The 21,068-nt window shown below is 38.1% G+C and overlaps 1 pseudogene; it reads left to right on the top strand.

The window, feature by feature from the left end:
- The window catches only part of LOC147101911 (uncharacterized), a 40,473-nt pseudogene extending 19,896 nt beyond the window's left edge, over nt 1–20,577 (top strand).
- The last annotated feature ends 491 nt before the right edge of the window (nt 20,578–21,068 follow it).

Here is a 21,068-nt window from a genome sequence, read left to right as displayed (position 1 = left end):
TAAAGACCCATCAATGTGTAGATTAAAGTCCCCATCAATATGTAGATTAAAGTCCCCATCAATATGTAGATTAAAGTCCCCATCAATGTGTAGATTAAAGACCCATCAATATGTAGATTAAAGTCCCCATCAATATGTAGATTAAAGTCCTCGTCAATGTGTAGATTAAAATCCCCATCAATATGTAGATTAAATTCCCCATCAATGTGTAGATTAAAGTCCCCATCAATGTGTAGATTAAAGTCCCCATCAATATGTAGATTAAAGTCCCCATCAATGTGTAGATTAAAGTCCCCATCAATATGTAGATTAAAGTCCTCGTCAATGTGTAGATTAAAATCCCCATCAATATGTAGATTAAATTCCCCTTCAATGTGTAGATTCAATTCCCCCATCAATATGTAGATTAAAGTCCTCCATCAATATGTAGGTTACAGTCCCCATCAATGTGTAGATTAAAGTCCCCATCAATATGTAGATTAATGTCCTCCATCAATATGTAGATTAAAGTCCCCATCAATGTATAGATTAAAGTCCCCCATCAATATGTAGATTAAAGTCCCCATCAATGTGTAGATTAAAGTCCCCATCAATATGTAGATTAAAGTCCCCATCAATGTGTAGATTAAAGTCCCCATCAATATGTAGATTAAAGTCGCCATCAATGTGTAGATTAAAGACCCCATCAATGTGTAGATTAAAGTCTCCCATCAATGTGTAGATTAAAGTCCTCCATCAATGTGGAGATTAAAGTCCCCATCAATGTGTAGATTAAAGACACCGTCAATGTGTAGATTAAAGACCCATCAATGTGTAGATTAAAGTCCCCCATCAATATGTGGATTAAAGTCCCCATCAAGGTGTAGATTAAAATCCCCCATCAATTTGCAGATTAAAGTCCCCCATCAATATGTAGATTAACGTCCCCATCAATATCTAGATTAAAGTCCCCATCAGTGTGTAGAGTAAAGACCCCATCAATATGTAGATTAAAGGCCCCCATCAATGTGTAGATTAAGGCCCCCATCAAGATGTAGATTAAAGGCCTCCATCAATATGTAGATTAAAGTCCCCCATCAATATGTAGATTAAAGTCCCCATCAATGTGTAGATTAAAGACCCATCAATGTGTAGATTAAAGTCCCCATCAATATGTAGATTAAAGGCCCCATCAATATGTAGATTAAAGTCCCCATCAATGTGAAGATTAAAGTCCCCATCAATATGTAGATTAAAGTCCCCATTAATATGTAGATTAACGTCCCCATCAATATGTAGATTAAAGTCCCCATCAATGTGTAGATTAAAGTCCCCCATCAGTATGTAGATTAAAGTCCCCATCAATGTGTAGATTAAAGTCCCCCATCAATGTGTAGATTAAAGTCCCCATCAATGTGTAGATTTAAGTCCCCCATCAATATATAGATTAAAGTCCCCCATCAATGTGTAGATTTAAGTCCCCCATCAATGTATAGATTTAAGTCCCCCATCAATGTGTAGATTAAAGTCCTCATCAATATGTAGCTTAAATACCCCATCGATGTGTAGATTAAAGTCCCCCATCAATATGTAAATTGAAGTCACCCATCAATATGTACATTGAGGTCCCCCATCAATATGTAGATTAAAGTCCCCATCAATATGTAGATTAAATTCCCCATCAATATGTAAATTAAACTCCCCCATCAAGGTGTAGAATAAAGTCCCCATCAATGTGTAGATTAAAGTCCCCATCAATGTGTACATTAAAGTCCCCCATCAATGTGTAGTTTAAAGTCCCCCATCAATGTGTAGTTTAAAGTCCCCCATCAATGTGTAGCTCAAAGTCCCCCATCAATGGGTAGTTTAAAGTCCCCATCAATGTGTAGATTAAAGTCCCCCATCAATGTGTAGATTAAAGTCCCCATCAATATGTAGATTGAGGACCCCATCAATATGTAGATTAAAGTCCCCATCAACATGTAGCTTAAAGTACCCATCAATATGTAGATTAAAGCCCCCATCAATATGTAGATTAAAGTCCCCCATCAATATGTAGATTAAAGTCCCCCATCAATGTGTAGATTAAAGTCCCCATCAATGTGTAGATTAAAGTCCCCATCAATAGGTAGATTAAAGTCCCCATCAATGTGTAGATTAAAGTCCCCCATCAATGTGTAGATTAAAGTACCCCATCAATATGTATTTTAAAGTCCCAATCAATATGTAGATTAAAGTCCCCCATCAATATGTAGATTAAAGTCCCCCATCAATGTGTAGATTAAAGTCCCCCATCAATATATAGATTAAAGTCCCCGTCAATATGTAGATTAAAGTCCCCATCAATGTGTAGATTAAAGTCCCCTCCAATGTGTAGATTAAAGTCCCCCATCAATATGTAGATTAAAGTCCCCCATCAATATGTAGATTAAAGACCCCATCAATATGTAGATTAAAGGCCTCATCAATGTGTAGATTAAAGTCCCCATCAATATGTAGATTTAAGTCACCATCAATGTGTAGATTAAAGTCCCCATCAATGTGTAGATTAAAGTCCCCATCAATATGTAGATTAAAGTACCCATCAATGTGTAGATGAAAGTCCCCATCAATATGTAGATTAAAGACCCCCATCAATATGTAGATTAAAGTCCCCATCAATATATGGATTAAAGTCCCCCATCAATATGTAGATTAAAGTCCCCATCAACGTGTAGATTAAAGTCCCCCATCAATGTGTAGATTAAAGTGCCCCATCAATATGTAGATTAAAGTCCCAATCAATATGTAGATTAAAGTCCCCCATCAATATCTAGATTAAAGTCCCCCATCAATGTGTAGATTAATGTCCCCCATCAATGTGTAGATTAAAGCCCCCAACAATGTGTAGATTAAAGTCCCCCATCAAAATGTCGATTAAAGCCCCCATCAATATGTAGATTAAAGTCCCCATCAATGTGTAGATTAAAGTCCCCATCAATGTGCAGATTAAAGTCCCCATCAATGTTTTGATTAAAGTCCCCATCAATGTGTAGATTAAAGTCCCCATCAATAGGTTGATTAAAGTCTCCCATCAATGTGTAGATTAAAGTCCCCCATCAATGTGGAGATTAAAGTCCCCATCAATGTGTAGATTAAAGTCACCGTCAATGTGTAGATTAAAGACCCATCAATATGTAGATTAAATTCCCCATCAATGTGTAGATTAAAGTCCCCATCAATGTGTAGATTAAAGTCCCCATCAATATGTAGATTAAAGTCCCCATCAATGTGTAGATTTAAGTCCCCCATCAATGTGTAGATTCAAGTTCCCCATCAATGTGTAGATTAAAGTCCCCATCAATATGTAGCTTAAATTCCCCATCGATGTGTAGATTAAAGTCCCCCATCAATATGTAAATTGAAGTCACCCATCAATATGTACATTGAGGTCCCCCATCAATATGTAGATTAAAGTCCCCATCAATATGGAGATTAAAGTCCCCATCAATATGTAGATTAAACTCCCCCATCAAGGTGTAGAATAAAGTCCCCATCAATGTGTAGATTAAAGTCCCCATCAATGTGTACATTAAAGTCCCCCATCAATGTGTAGTTTAAAGTCCCCCATCAATGTGTAGCTTAAAGTCCCCCATCAATGTGTAGTTTAAAGTCCCCTTCAATGTGTAGATTAAAGTCCCCATCAATTTGTAGATTAAAGTCCCCATCAACATGTAGATTAAAGTCCCCCATCAATGTGTAGATTAAAGTCCCCATCAATGTGTAGATTAAAGTCCCCATCAATGTGTAGATTAAAGACCCATCAATATGTAGATTAAAGACCCATCAATGTGTAGATTAAAGTCCCCATCAATATGTAGATTAAAGTCCCCATCAATATGTAGATTAAAGTCCCCATCAATGTGTAGATTAAAGACCCATCAATATGTAGATTAAAGTCCCCATCAATATGTAGATTAAAGTCCTCGTCAATGTGTAGATTAAAATCCCCATCAATATGTAGATTAAATTCCCCATCAATGTGTAGATTAAAGTCCCCATCAATGTGTAGATTAAAGTCCCCATCAATATGTAGATTAAAGTCCCCATCAATGTGTAGATTTAAGTCCCCCATCAATGTGTAGATTGAAGTTCCCCATCAATGTGTAGATTAAAGTCCCCATCAATATGTAGCTTAAATTCCCCATCGATGTGTAGATTAAAGTCCCCCATCAATATGTAAATTGAAGTCACCCATCAATATGTACATTGAGGTCCCCCATCAATATGTAGATTAAAGTCCCCATCAATATGGAGATTAAAGTCCCCATCAATATGTAGATTAAACTCCCCCATCAAGGTGTAGAATAAAGTCCCCATCAATGTGTAGATTAAAGTCCCCATCAATGTGTACATTAAAGTCCCCCATCAATGTGTAGTTTAAAGTCCCCCATCAATGTGTAGCTTAAAGTCCCCCATCAATGTGTAGTTTAAAGTCCCCTTCAATGTGTAGATTAAAGTCCCCATCAATTTGTAGATTAAAGTCCCCATCAACATGTAGATTAAAGTCCCCCATCAATGTGTAGATTAAAGTCCCCATCAATGTGTAGATTAAAGTCCCCATCAATGTGTAGATTAAAGACCCATCAATATGTAGATTAAAGACCCATCAATGTGTAGATTAAAGTCCCCATCAATATGTAGATTAAAGTCCCCATCAATATGTAGATTAAAGTCCCCATCAATGTGTAGATTAAAGACCCATCAATATGTAGATTAAAGTCCCCATCAATATGTAGATTAAAGTCCTCGTCAATGTGTAGATTAAAATCCCCATCAATATGTAGATTAAATTCCCCATCAATGTGTAGATTAAAGTCCCCATCAATGTGTAGATTGAAGTCCCCATCAATATGTAGATTAAAGTCCCCATCAATGTGTAGATTAAAGTCCCATCAATATGTAGATTAAAGACCCATCAATATGTAGATTAAAGTCCTCGTCAATGTGTAGATTAAAATCCCCATCAATATGTAGATTAAATTCCCCTTCAATGTGTAGATTCAATTCCCCCATCAATATGTAGATTAAAGTCCTCCATCAATATGTAGGTTACAGTCCCCATCAATGTGTAGATTAAAGTCCCCATCAATATGTAGATTAAAGTCCCCATCAATGTGTAGATTAAAGACCCCATCAATATGTAGATTAAAGTCCCCATCAATGTGTAGATTAAAGACCCCATCAATGTGTAGATTAAAGTCCCCATCAATATGTAGATTAAAGTCCCCATCAATGTGTAGATTAAAGACCCCATCAATGTGTAGATTAAAGACACCGTCAATGTGGAGATTAAAGTCCCCATCAATGTGTAGATTAAAGACACCGTCAATGTGTAGATTAAAGACCCATCAATGTGTAGATTAAAGTCCCCCATCAATATGTGGATTAAAGTCCCCATCAAGGTGTAGATTAAAATCCCCCATCAATTTGCAGATTAAAGTCCCCCATCAATATGTAGATTAACGTCCCCATCAATATCTAGATTAAAGTCCCCATCAGTGTGTAGAGTAAAGACCCCATCAATATGTAGATTAAAGGCCCCCATCAATGTGTAGATTAAGGCCCCCATCAAGATGTAGATTAAAGGCCTCCATCAAGATGTAGATTAAAGGCCTCCATCAAGATGTAGATTAAAGTCCCCCATCAAGATGTAGATTAAAGTCCCCATCAATATGTAGATTAAAGGCCCCATCAATATGTAGATTAAAGTCCCCATCAATGTGAAGATTAAAGTCCCCATCAATATGTAGATTAAAGTCCCCATTAATATGTAGATTAACGTCCCCATCAATATGTAGATTAAAGTCCCCATCAATATGTAGATTAAAGTCCCCCATCAATGTGTAGATTTAAGTCCCCCATCAGTATGTAGATTAAAGTCCCCATCAATGTGTAGATTAAAGTCCCCCATCAATGTGTAGATTAAAGTCCCCATCAATGTGTAGATTAAAGTCCCCCATCAATATGTAGATTAAAGTCCCCCATCAATATGTAGATTAAAGTCCCCCATCAATATGTAGATTAAAGTCCCCCATCAATGTGTAGATTAAAGTCCCCCATCAATATGTGGATTAAAGTCCCCCATCAATATGTAGATTAAAGTCCCCATCAACGTGTAGATTAAAGTTCCCATCAACGTGTAGATTAAAGTCCCCCATCAATATGTAGATTAAAGTCCCCCATCAATATGTAGATTAAAGTCCCCCATCAATGTGTAGATTAAAGTCCCCCATCAATATATAGATTAAAGTCCCCGTCAATATGTAGATTAAAGTCCCCATCAATGTGTAGATTAAAGTCCCCTCCAATGTGTAGATTAAAGTCCCCCATCAACGTGTAGCTTAAAGTCCCCCATCAATATGTAGATTAAAGTCCCCCATCAATATGTAGATTAAAGACCCCATCAATATGTAGATTAAAGGCCTCATCAATGTGTAGATTAAAGTCCCCATCAATATGTAGATTTAAGTCACCATCAATGTGTAGATTAAAGTCCCCATCAATGTGTAGATTAAAGTCCCCATCAATATGTAGATTAAGGTACCCATCAATGTGTAGATTTAAGTCCCCCATCAATGTGTAGATTGAAGTTCCCCATCAATGTGTAGATTAAAGTCCCCATCAATATGTAGCTTAAATTCCCCATCGATGTGTAGATTAAAGTCCCCCATCAATATGTAAATTGAAGTCACCCATCAATATGTACATTGAGGTCCCCCATCAATATGTAGATTAAAGACCCATCAATGTGTAGATTAAAGTCCCCATCAATATGTAGATTAAAGTCCCCATCAATATGTAGATTAAAGTCCCCATCAATGTGTAGATTAAAGACCCATCAATATGTAGATTAAAGTCCCCATCAATATGTAGATTAAAGTCCTCGTCAATGTGTAGATTAAAATCCCCATCAATATGTAGATTAAATTCCCCATCAATGTGTAGATTAAAGTCCCCATCAATGTGTAGATTAAAGTCCCCATCAATATGTAGATTAAAGTCCCCATCAATGTGTAGATTAAAGTCCCATCAATATGTAGATTAAAGACCCATCAATATGTAGATTAAAGTCCTCGTCAATGTGTAGATTAAAATCCCCATCAATATGTAGATTAAATTCCCCTTCAATGTGTAGATTCAATTCCCCCATCAATATGTAGATTAAAGTCCTCCATCAATATGTAGGTTACAGTCCCCATCAATGTGTAGATTAAAGTCCCCATCAATGTGTAGATTAAAGTCCCCATCAATGTGTAGATTAAAGTCCCCCATCAATGTGTAGATTAAAGACACCGTCAATGTGTAGATTAAAGACCCATCAATGTGTAGATTAAAGTCCCCCATCAATATGTAGATTAAAGTCCCCATCAATGTGTAGATTAAAGTCCCCATCAATATGTAGATTAAAGTCCCCATCAATGTGTAGATTAAAGACCCCATCAATGTGTAGATTAAAGACACCGTCAATGTGGAGATTAAAGTCCCCATCAATGTGTAGATTAAAGACACCGTCAATGTGTAGATTAAAGACCCATCAATGTGTAGATTAAAGTCCCCCATCAATATGTGGATTAAAGTCCCCATCAAGGTGTAGATTAAAATCCCCCATCAATTTGCAGATTAAAGTCCCCCATCAATATGTAGATTAACGTCCCCATCAATATCTAGATTAAAGTCCCCATCAGTGTGTAGAGTAAAGACCCCATCAATATGTAGATTAAAGGCCCCCATCAATGTGTAGATTAAGGCCCCCATCAAGATGTAGATTAAAGGCCTCCATCAATATGTAGATTAAAGTCCCCCATCAATATGTAGATTAAAGTCCCCATCAATATGTAGATTAAAGGCCCCATCAATATGTAGATTAAAGTCCCCATCAATGTGAAGATTAAAGTCCCCATCAATATGTAGATTAAAGTCCCCATTAATATGTAGATTAACGTCCCCATCAATATGTAGATTAAAGTCCCCATCAATATGTAGATTAAAGTCCCCCATCAATGTGTAGATTTAAGTCCCCCATCAGTATGTAGATTAGAGTCCCCATCAATGTGTAGATTAAAGTCCCCCATCAATGTGTAGATTAAAGTCCCCATCAATGTGTAGATTTAAGTCCCCCATCAATGTGTAGATTAAAGTCCCCCATCAATATGTGGATTAAAGTCCCCCATCAATATGTAGATTAAAGTCCCCATCAACGTGTAGATTAAAGTTCCCATCAACGTGTAGATTAAAGTCCCCCATCAATATGTAGATTAAAGTCCCCCATCAATATGTAGATTAAAGTCCCCCATCAATGTGTAGATTAAAGTCCCCCATCAATATATAGATTAAAGTCCCCGTCAATATGTAGATTAAAGTCCCCATCAATGTGTAGATTAAAGTCCCCTCCAATGTGTAGATTAAAGTCCCCCATCAACGTGTAGCTTAAAGTCCCCCATCAATATGTAGATTAAAGTCCCCCATCAATATGTAGATTAAAGACCCCATCAATATGTAGATTAAAGGCCTCATCAATGTGTAGATTAAAGTCCCCATCAATATGTAGATTTAAGTCACCATCAATGTGTAGATTAAAGTCCCCATCAATGTGTAGATTAAAGTCCCCATCAATATGTAGATTAAGGTACCCATCAATGTGTAGATGAAAGTCCCCATCAATATGTAGATTAAAGACCCCCATCAATATGTAGATTAAAGTCCCCATCAATATATGGATTAAAGTCCCCCATCAATATGTAGATTAAAGTCCCCATCAACGTGTAGATTAAAGTCCCCCATCAATGTGTAGATTAAAGTGCCCCATCAATATGTAGATTAAAGTCCCAATCATTATGTAGATTAAAGTCCCCCATCAATATCTAGATTAAAGTCCCCCATCAATGTGTAGATTAAAGCCCCCAACAATGTGTAGATTAAAGTCCCCCATCAAAATGTCGATTAAAGCCCCCATCAATATGTAGATTAAAGTCCCCATCAATGTGTAGATTAAAGTCCCCATCAATGTGTAGATTAAAGTCCCCATCAATGTTTTGATTAAAGTCCCCATCAATGTGTAGATTAAAGTCCCCATCAATAGGTTGATTAAAGTCTCCCATCAATGTGTAGATTAAAGTCCCCCATCAATGTGGAGATTAAAGTCCCCATCAATGTGTAGATTAAAGTCACCGTCAATGTGTGGATTAAAGACCCATCAATATGTAGATTAAAGTCCCCATCAATATGTAGATTAAAGTCCTCGTCAATGTGTAGATTAAAATCCCCATCAATATGTAGATTAAATTCCCCATCAATGTGTAGATTAAAGTCCCCATCAATGTGTAGATTAAAGTCCCCATCAATATGTAGATTAAAGTCCCCATCAATGTGTAGATTTAAGTCCCCCATCAATGTGTAGATTGAAGTTCCCCATCAATGTGTAGATTAAAGTCCCCATCAATATGTAGCTTAAATTCCCCATCGATGTGTAGATTAAAGTCCCCCATCAATATGTAAATTGAAGTCACCCATCAATATGTACATTGAGGTCCCCCATCAATATGTAGATTAAAGTCCCCATCAATATGTAGATTAAAGTCCCCATCAATATGTAGATTAAACTCCCCCATCAAGGTGTAGAATAAAGTCCCCATCAATGTGTAGATTAAAGTCCCCATCAATGTGTACATTAAAGTCCCCCATCAATGTGTAGTTTAAAGTCCCCCATCAATGTGTAGCTTAAAGTCCCCCATCAATGTGTAGTTTAAAGTCCCCATCAATGTGTAGATTAAAGTCCCCATCAATTTGTAGATTAAAGTCCCCATCAACATGTAGATTAAAGTCCCCCATCAATGTGTAGATTAAAGTCCCCATCAATATGTAGATTAAAGTCCCCCATCAATTTGTAGATGAAAGCCCCCATCAATATGTAAAGTCCCCATCAATGTGTAGATTAAAGTCCCCATCAATGTGTAGATTAAAGACCCATCAATATGTAGATTAAAGACCCATCAATGTGTAGATTAAAGTCCCCATCAATATGTAGATTAAAGTCCCCATCAATATGTAGATTAAAGTCCCCATCAATGTGTAGATTAAAGACCCATCAATATGTAGATTAAAGTCCCCATCAATATGTAGATTAAAGTCCTCGTCAATGTGTAGATTAAAATCCCCATCAATATGTAGATTAAATTCCCCATCAATGTGTAGATTAAAGTCCCCATCAATGTGTAGATTAAAGTCCCCATCAATATGTAGATTAAAGTCCCCATCAATGTGTAGATTAAAGTCCCATCAATATGTAGATTAAAGACCCATCAATATGTAGATTAAAGTCCTCGTCAATGTGTAGATTAAAATCCCCATCAATATGTAGATTAAATTCCCCTTCAATGTGTAGATTCAATTCCCCCATCAATATGTAGATTAAAGTCCTCCATCAATATGTAGGTTACAGTCCCCATCAATGTGTAGATTAAAGTCCCCATCAATATGTAGATTAATGTCCTCCATCAATATGTAGATTAAAGTCCCCATCAATGTATAGATTAAAGTCCCCCATCAATATGTAGATTAAAGTCCCCATCAATGTGTAGATTAAAGTCCCCATCAATATGTAGATTAAAGTCCCCATCAATGTGTAGATTAAAGTCCCCATCAATATGTAGATTAAAGTCGCCATCAATGTGTAGATTAAAGACCCCATCAATGTGTAGATTAAAGTCCTCCATCAATGTGTAGATTAAAGTCCTCCATCAATGTGTAGATTAAAGTCCCCATCAATAGGTTGATTAAAGTCTCCCATCAATGTGTAGATTAAAGTCCCCCATCAATGTGGAGATTAAAGTCCCCATCAATGTGTAGATTAAAGACACCGTCAATGTGTAGATTAAAGACCCATCAATGTGTAGATTAAAGTCCCCCATCAATATGTGGATTAAAGTCCCCATCAAGGTGTAGATTAAAATCCCCCATCAATTTGCAGATTAAAGTCCCCCATCAATATGTAGATTAACGTCCCCATCAATATCTAGATTAAAGTCCCCATCAGTGTGTAGAGTAAAGACCCCATCAATATGTAGATTAAAGGCCCCCATCAATGTGTAGATTAAGGCCCCCATCAAGATGTAGATTAAAGGCCTCCATCAATATGTAGATTAAAGTCCCCCATCAAAATGTCGATTAAAGCCCCCATCAATATGTAGATTAAAGTCCCCATCAATGTGTAGATTAAAGTCCCCATCAATGTGTAGATTAAAGTCCCCATCAATGTTTTGATTAAAGTCCCCATCAATGTGTAGATTAAAGTCCCCATCAATAGGTTGATTAAAGTCTCCCATCAATGTGTAGATTAAAGTCCCCCATCAATGTGGAGATTAAAGTCCCCATCAATGTGTAGATTAAAGTCACCGTCAATGTGTGGATTAAAGACCCATCAATATGTAGATTAAAGTCCCCATCAATATGTAGATTAAAGTCCTCGTCAATGTGTAGATTAAAATCCCCATCAATATGTAGATTAAATTCCCCATCAATGTGTAGATTAAAGTCCCCATCAATGTGTAGATTAAAGTCCCCATCAATATGTAGATTAAAGTCCCCATCAATGTGTAGATTTAAGTCCCCCATCAATGTGTAGATTGAAGTTCCCCATCAATGTGTAGATTAAAGTCCCCATCAATATGTAGCTTAAATTCCCCATCGATGTGTAGATTAAAGTCCCCCATCAATATGTAAATTGAAGTCACCCATCAATATGTACATTGAGGTCCCCCATCAATATGTAGATTAAAGTCCCCATCAATATGTAGATTAAAGTCCCCATCAATATGTAGATTAAACTCCCCCATCAAGGTGTAGAATAAAGTCCCCATCAATGTGTAGATTAAAGTCCCCATCAATGTGTACATTAAAGTCCCCCATCAATGTGTAGTTTAAAGTCCCCCATCAATGTGTAGCTTAAAGTCCCCCATCAATGTGTAGTTTAAAGTCCCCATCAATGTGTAGATTAAAGTCCCCATCAATTTGTAGATTAAAGTCCCCATCAACATGTAGATTAAAGTCCCCCATCAATGTGTAGATTAAAGTCCCCATCAATATGTAGATTAAAGTCCCCCATCAATTTGTAGATGAAAGCCCCCATCAATATGTAAAGTCCCCATCAATGTGTAGATTAAAGTCCCCATCAATGTGTAGATTAAAGACCCATCAATATGTAGATTAAAGACCCATCAATGTGTAGATTAAAGTCCCCATCAATATGTAGATTAAAGTCCCCATCAATATGTAGATTAAAGTCCCCATCAATGTGTAGATTAAAGACCCATCAATATGTAGATTAAAGTCCCCATCAATATGTAGATTAAAGTCCTCGTCAATGTGTAGATTAAAATCCCCATCAATATGTAGATTAAATTCCCCATCAATGTGTAGATTAAAGTCCCCATCAATGTGTAGATTAAAGTCCCCATCAATATGTAGATTAAAGTCCCCATCAATGTGTAGATTAAAGTCCCATCAATATGTAGATTAAAGACCCATCAATATGTAGATTAAAGTCCTCGTCAATGTGTAGATTAAAATCCCCATCAATATGTAGATTAAATTCCCCTTCAATGTGTAGATTCAATTCCCCCATCAATATGTAGATTAAAGTCCTCCATCAATATGTAGGTTACAGTCCCCATCAATGTGTAGATTAAAGTCCCCATCAATATGTAGATTAATGTCCTCCATCAATATGTAGATTAAAGTCCCCATCAATGTATAGATTAAAGTCCCCCATCAATATGTAGATTAAAGTCCCCATCAATGTGTAGATTAAAGTCCCCATCAATATGTAGATTAAAGTCCCCATCAATGTGTAGATTAAAGTCCCCATCAATATGTAGATTAAAGTCGCCATCAATGTGTAGATTAAAGACCCCATCAATGTGTAGATTAAAGTCCTCCATCAATGTGTAGATTAAAGTCCTCCATCAATGTGTAGATTAAAGTCCCCATCAATAGGTTGATTAAAGTCTCCCATCAATGTGTAGATTAAAGTCCCCCATCAATGTGGAGATTAAAGTCCCCATCAATGTGTAGATTAAAGACACCGTCAATGTGTAGATTAAAGACCCATCAATGTGTAGATTAAAGTCCCCCATCAATATGTGGATTAAAGTCCCCATCAAGGTGTAGATTAAAATCCCCCATCAATTTGCAGATTAAAGTCCCCCATCAATATGTAGATTAACGTCCCCATCAATATCTAGATTAAAGTCCCCATCAGTGTGTAGAGTAAAGACCCCATCAATATGTAGATTAAAGGCCCCCATCAATGTGTAGATTAAGGCCCCCATCAAGATGTAGATTAAAGGCCTCCATCAATATGTAGATTAAAGTCCCCCATCAATATGTAGATTAAAGTCCCCATCAATGTGTAGAATAAAGACCCATCAATGTGTAGATTAAAGTCCCCATCAATATGTAGATTAAAGGCCCCATCAATATGTAGATTAAAGTCCCCATCAATGTGAAGATTAAAGTCCCCATCAATATGTAGATTAAAGTCCCCATTAATATGTAGATTAACGTCCCCATCAATATGTAGATTAAAGTCCCCATCAATATGTAGATTAAAGTCCCCCATCAATGTGTAGATTAAAGTCCCCATCAATGTGTAGATTAAAGTCCCCCATCAATGTGTAGATTAAAGTCCCCATCAATGTGTAGATTTAAGTCCCCCATCAATATATAGATTAAAGTCCCCCATCAATGTGTAGATTTAAGTCCCCCATCAATGTGTAGATTTAAGTCCCCCATCAATATGTAGCTTAAATACCCCATCGATGTGTAGATTAAAGTCCCCCATCAATATGTAAATTGAAGTCACCCATCAATATGTACATTGAGGTCCCCCATCAATATGTAGATTAAAGTCCCCATCAATATGTAGATTAAATTCCCCATCAATATGTAGATTAAACTCCCCCATCAAGGTGTAGAATAAAGTCCCCATCAATGTGTAGATTAAAGTCCCCATCAATGTGTACATTAAAGTCCCCCATCAATGTGTAGTTTAAAGTCCCCCATCAATGTGTAGTTTAAAGTCCCCCATCAATGTGTAGCTCAAAGTCCCCCATCAATGGGTAGTTTAAAGTCCCCATCAATGTGTAGATTAAAGTCCCCATCAATTTGTAGATTAAAGTCCCCATCAACATGTAGATTAAAGTCCCCCATCAATGTGTAGATTAAAGTCCCCATCAATATGTAGATTAAAGTCCCCCATCAATTTGTAGATGAAAGCCCCCATCAATATGTAAAGTCCCCATCAATGTGTAGATTAAAGTCCCCATCAATGTGTAGATTAAAGACCCATCAATATGTAGATTAAAGACCCATCAATGTGTAGATTAAAGTCCCCATCAATATGTAGATTAAAGTCCCCATCAATATGTAGATTAAAGTCCCCATCAATGTGTAGATTAAAGACCCATCAATATGTAGATTAAAGTCCCCATCAATATGTAGATTAAAGTCCTCGTCAATGTGTAGATTAAAATCCCCATCAATATGTAGATTAAATTCCCCATCAATGTGTAGATTAAAGTCCCCATCAATGTGTAGATTAAAGTCCCCATCAATATGTAGATTAAAGTCCCCATCAATGTGTAGATTAAAGTCCCCATCAATATGTAGATTAAAGTCCTCGTCAATGTGTAGATTAAAATCCCCATCAATATGTAGATTAAATTCCCCTTCAATGTGTAGATTCAATTCCCCCATCAATATGTAGATTAAAGTCCTCCATCAATATGTAGGTTACAGTCCCCATCAATGTGTATATTAAAGTCCCCATCAATATGTAGATTAATGTCCTCCATCAATATGTAGATTAAAGTCCCCATCAATGTATAGATTAAAGTCCCCCATCAATATGTAGATTAAAGTCCCCATCAATGTGTAGATTAAAGTCCCCATCAATATGTAGATTAAAGTCCCCATCAATGTGTAGATTAAAGTCCCCATCAATGTGTAGATTAAAGACCCCATCAATGTGTAGATTAAAGTCCTCCATCAATGTGTAGATTAAAGTCCTCCATCAATGTGTAGATTAAAGTCTCCCATCAATGTGTAGATTAAAGTCCCCCATCAATGTGGAGATTAAAGTCCCCATCAATGTGTAGATTAAAGACACCGTCAATGTGTAGATTAAAGACCCATCAATGTGTAGATTAAAGTCCCCCATCAATATGTGGATTAAAGTCCCCATCAAGGTGTAGATTAAAATCCCCCATCAATTTGCAGATTAAAGTCCCCCATCAATATGTAGATTAACGTCCCCATCAATATCTAGATTAAAGTCCCCATCAGTGTGTAGAGTAAAGACCCCATCAATATGTAGATTAAAGGCCCCCATCAATGTGTAGATTAAGGCCCCCATCAAGATGTAGATTAAAGGCCTCCATCAATATGTAGATTAAAGTCCCCCATCAATATGTAGATTAAAGTCCCCATCAATGTGTAGATTAAAGACCCATCAATGTGTAGATTAAAGTCCCCATCAATATGTAGATTAAAGGCCCCATCAATATGTAGATTAAAGTCCCCATCAATGTGAAGATTAAAGTCCCCATCAATATGTAGATTAAAGTCCCCATTAATATGTAGATTAACGTCCCCATCAATATGTAGATTAAAGTCCCCATCAATGTGTAGATTAAAGTCCCCCATCAATGTGTAGATTAAAGTCCCCATCAATGTGTAGATTTAAGTCCCCCATCAATATATAGATTAAAGTCCCCCATCAATGTGTAGATTTAAGTCCCCCATCAATGTGTAGATTTAAGTCCCCCATCAATGTGTCGATTAAAGTCCTCATCAATATGTAGCTTAAATACCCCATCGATGTGTAGATTAAAGTCCCCCATCAATATGTAAATTGAAGTCACCCATCAATATGTACATTGAGGTCCCCCATCAATATGTAGATTAAAGTCCCCATCAATATGTAGATTAAATTCCCCATCAATATGTAAATTAAACTCCCCCATCAAGGTGTAGAATAAAGTCCCCATCAATGTGTAGATTAAAGTCCCCATCAATGTGTACATTAAAGTCCCCCATCAATGTGTAGTTTAAAGTCCCCCATCAATGTGTAGTTTAAAGTCCCCCATCAATGTGTAGCTCAAAGTCCCCCATCAATGGGTAGTTTAAAGTCCCCATCAATGTGTAGATTAAAGTCCCCCATCAATGTGTAGATTAAAGTCCCCATCAATATGTAGATTAAAGTCCCCATCAATGTGTAGATTAAAATCCCCATCAATATGTAGATTACAGTCCCCATCAAGGTGTAGATTAAAGTCCCCCATCAATATGTAGATTAAAGTCCCCCATCAATGTGTTGATTAAAGTCCCCCATCAGTATGTAGATTGAAGTCCCCATCAATGTGTAGATTAAAATCCCCATCAATATGTAGATTAAAGTCCCCATCAAGGTGTAGATTAAAGTCCCCCCATCAATATGTAGATTGAAGTCCCCATCAATGTGTAGATTAAAGTCGCCATCAATAGGTAGATTAAAGTCCCCATCAATGTGTAGATTAAAGTCGCCGTCAATAGGTAGATTGAAGTCCCCATCAATGTGTAGATTAAAGTCCCCCATCAATATGGAGATTAAGTCCCCATCAATATGTAGATTAAAGTCCCCATCAATATGTAGATTAAAGTCCCCCATCAATGTGTCGATTAAAGTCCCCATCAATGTGTAGGTTAAAGTCCCCATCAATGTGTAGATTAAAGTCCCCCATCAATATGTAGATTAAAGTCCCCATCAATGTGTAGATTAAAGTCCCCCATCAATATGTAGATTAAAGTGCCCCATCAATGTGTAGATTAAAGTCCCCATCAATGTGTAGATTAAAGTCCCCCATCAATATGTAGATTAAAGTCCCCATCAATGTGTAGATTAAAGTCCCCCATCAATATGTAGATTAAAGTCCCCCATCAATGTGTTGATTAAAGTCCCCCATCAATGTGTAGATTAAAGACCCATCGATATGTAGATTAAAGACCCATCAATGTGTAGATTAAAGTCCCCATCAATATGTAGATTAAAGTCCCCATCAATATGTAGATTAAAGTCCCCCATCAATATGTAGATTAAAGTCCCCATCAATGTGTAGATTAAAGTCCCCATCAATGTGTAGATTAAAGTCCTCCATCAATATGTAGATTAATGTCCCCATCAATATGTAGATTAAAGTCCCCCATCAATATGTAGATTAAAGTCCCCATCAATGTGTAGATTAAAGTCCCCATCAATGTGTAGATTAAAGCCCCCATCAATAAGTAGATTAAAGTCCCGATCAATGTGTAGATTAAAGTCCCCATCAATGTGTAGATTAAAGTCCCCCATCAATGTGTAGATTAAAGTCCCCCATCAGTATGTAGATTGAAGTCCCCATCAATGTGTAGATTAAAGTCGCCATCAATAGGTAGATGAAGTCCCCATCAATGTGTAGATTAAAGTCGCCGTCAATAGGTAGATTAAAGTCCCCCATCAATGTGTAGGTTAAAGTCCCCCATCAATATGTAGATTGAAGTCCCCCATCAATATGGAGATTAAAGTCCCCATCAATATGTAGATTAAAGTCCCCCATCAATGTGTCGATTAAAGTCCCCATCAATGTGTAGATTAAAGTCCCCATCAATGTGTAGATTAAAGTCCCCCATCAATATGTAGATTAAAGTCCCCATCAATGTGTAGATTAAAGTCCCCATCAATATGTAGATTAAAGTCCCCATCAATGTGTAGATTAAAATCCCCATCAATATGTAGATTAAAGTCCCCATCAAGGTGTAGATTAAAGTCCCCATCAATAAGTAGATTAAAGTCCCCCATCAATATGTAGATTAAAGTCCCCCATCAATGTGTTGATTAAAGTCCCCCATCAATATGTAGATTGAAGTCCCCCATCAATGTGTAGATTAAAGTCGCCATCAATAGGTAGATTAAAGTCCCCATCAATGTGTAGATTAAAGTCGCCGTCAATAGGTAGATTGAAGTCCCCATCAATGTGTAGATTAAAGTCCCCCATCAATATGGAGATTAAGTCCCCATCAATATGTAGATTAAAGTCCCCATCAATATGTAGATTAAAGTCCCCCATCAATGTGTCGATTAAAGTCCCCATCAATGTGTAGGTTAAAGTCCCCATCAATGTGTAGATTAAAGTCCCCCATCAATATGTAGATTAAAGTCCCCCATCAATGTGTTGATTAAAGTCCCCCATCAATATGTAGATTAAAGTCCCCCATCAATGTGTAGATTAAAGTCCCCATCAATATGTAGATTAAAGTCCCCCATCAATGTGTAGATTAAAGTCCCCATCAATGTGTAGATTAATGTCCCCATCAATGTGTAGATTAAAGTCCCCCATCAATGTGTAGATTAAGGTCCTCCATCAATATGTAGATTAAAGTCCCCATCAATATGTAGATTAAAGTCCCCATCAATATGTAGATTAAAGTCCCCCATCAATATGTAGATTAAAGTCCCCATCAATATGTAGATTAAAGTCCCCCATCAATATGTAGATTAAAGTCCCCTATCAATATGTAGATTAAAGTCCCCTATCAATATGTAGATTAAAGTGCCCCATGGGAGGAGTCTCTGAGGGGACCATGGATGCCAGTGCCTCGCTAGTGATGGAAAGTATATCATTCACAGCGACCAGCATCTATTAACCAGCCCCCTCCAGGTCACCACCGCAATCGATCAAACCAAGCACCATACAGAATGCAGTGAATGGATTGGTCATTCCAGCTTATCCAGCCTATGCATGGGTACCACCCCCAGGATGCAAGGCAGAGGCCTCCCTGGCAGGGCCCAGGGTAGAGGGCAGCAGCAGATCGGGGCACCACCACCCCCCACTCTGGGAGGCTGTGCACCTCGAGAACTTCCCCAAACTGATAGCTCTGTGTCTCATTGCCATTTATTTTCCAGATACCTCGCCAAGGGTTACAAGGCCATCATCGCCTTGAAGTTCAACGTGACCAAGAACAGCTTGTGCATACCCACCATATCGTGAGTCCGGGATATTTAGCTTTCTAATGCCAGGAGATGACAACTCAACCCGGCTGAGATGCAGAGGGTGGAGGAGTTGGTCAAGCTGCGACCCGGGAACAGGCAGCTGAAGGTTTATATTTAGAGGGAATTCAACAACTAGTAACCCTGCCCGATATTAGAAATATAAAGACACGACTCAAAGCCGGTGATGACAGCATGAATGGACTCTGTGATACTCTGGAAAAGATTGAACGGAACGGGGCGACGGTACATGTTGGCATGCAAGCGAAGGACATTCATGACACCAGCAATGAAGTCCCATCTCGAGGCCTTTCCCGAGCTGATGTTTATTGATGGGACGTACAAGATCAACGAGTACGGCTATCCTCTGTATCAGGCTATGGTGCAGGACACAATTGGCAGGGGCAGGGCTGTGTTCTATACCATGATGAGGAATAAGATGAAATCATGGGTGTGTTCATTGACATGTTGGGCTCCTGCCTGGATCAGGTGGAGACGACAATCATGGATAAGGGCATCAACGAGATCAATGCATTCAAGAAGCACCTTCCAGCTGTCATGATGCTACTGTGCCAATTCCATGTTATACTGAACATGAGGAGGAAGATCTGCAGCTACACATTGGACCATCCTAGGAAGCAGCAATTGTTTGAGATCTGCAGGCTCGGAGGAGAAACTGATGTCATGTATAGAAAGGATTGGGCAGCCTCAGCCGCCCCTGCAGGAGTGTCTGTTCATTAGCTGGGTTCCGCAGAAGGAGATGTGGGCGACATATTCCCAAAGAACCAGTCTAACTTTCAGAAATAGCACCAGTAATCGGATTGAGATAAAACACCCGCTCCACGCCTCCTCATCCATGAAGAAAGGCATTGAATTGCTGGTCTTCCACAACGATGTCCTGGATGAGGAGCGCTCCTTTGCCACATTCCTGCAGAAAAACTCTTTCAAGCAGGTGGCAGAGTCACCTGCAGACCTACAGTCCTTCTATGCAGAGTTCACCAATTATGCTGTGAAGCAGATGTGGGAAAATCATCGTCACCTGTCTGCAGTGAGCATCAAGCAGCAAGAAGTGGACACAGTCACTGTGACTTCTGGTGACAGGGAGCCCACTCTGCAGACACATGATGGCCGAGCTACCTGCAGCTGCACCTTCTGGATTCACCATCTGTTGCCCTGGAAACATGCCATCGTAGTGCAGAGGCATTTGGGTTTTGTAATGATATCAGCAAATAGTGATGATATTTGTCTGTGTTTGATTACTTATGCCTTACAGCATACTTGTCTGTGTTTGATTGCTTGTGCCTGAGCAGCAGAGGTCATGTGACACAGACAAGCAGGCTGAGAGTTTCAGTTTCATTTTTAGCTGCAGCCAGAAGCATGGTCTCCTGAAAAGCTGTATGAATTCTTGAACAAACCTTAGATTAAAAGTTATACTCCTTTGATAAATGTCTCATCATTGAACCCACAAGGAAATCAACACATGGTGTCAGAAGTGGCTCGATTGAAAGAGATGAAGAGAAAAAAATCGGAAGTTAGCAACTCGATGGGACAGTGAAAGGAGTTGTGGCAAGTAAGTTAAATCAGCTCTCCACATATTAGCAAGCCAGAAGAGAACATCGTTGCTTACCATTAGAGAATAGCTAACGAAGTGAAAAATGGAAGGTTTACTCCCACCGGCGACGCTTCAGTTGTCAGGTAATGTGGCTGAAAATTGGAGAAGGTTCAAACAACGCTTAGAGCTGTATTTAGCGGCAACCGGAGCTGACGAGAAAAGTGATAAACATAAATCGTCCGTGTTCTTACATGTAGTGGGTGATGCAGCGCTGGAGGTATATAATAATTTCATATTTGCTGTTGATGGAGACAAAATTAAGCTGGATAAAATAATGGAACAGCTTGAGGCCTACTGCATACCTAAACGCAACGTGACCTTTGAGAGGCACAAATTTTTCACATGTGTACAGAAAATCGGCGAGACTATTGATCAGTA

Source organism: Somniosus microcephalus, chromosome 23 (assembly GCF_052327205.1).
Source record: "Somniosus microcephalus isolate GS21.2 chromosome 23, FLI_Smic_1.0, whole genome shotgun sequence".
Classification (NCBI taxonomy): domain Eukaryota; kingdom Metazoa; phylum Chordata; class Chondrichthyes; order Squaliformes; family Somniosidae; genus Somniosus; species Somniosus microcephalus.
This window is presented reverse-complemented; position numbering and strand designations above follow the sequence as displayed.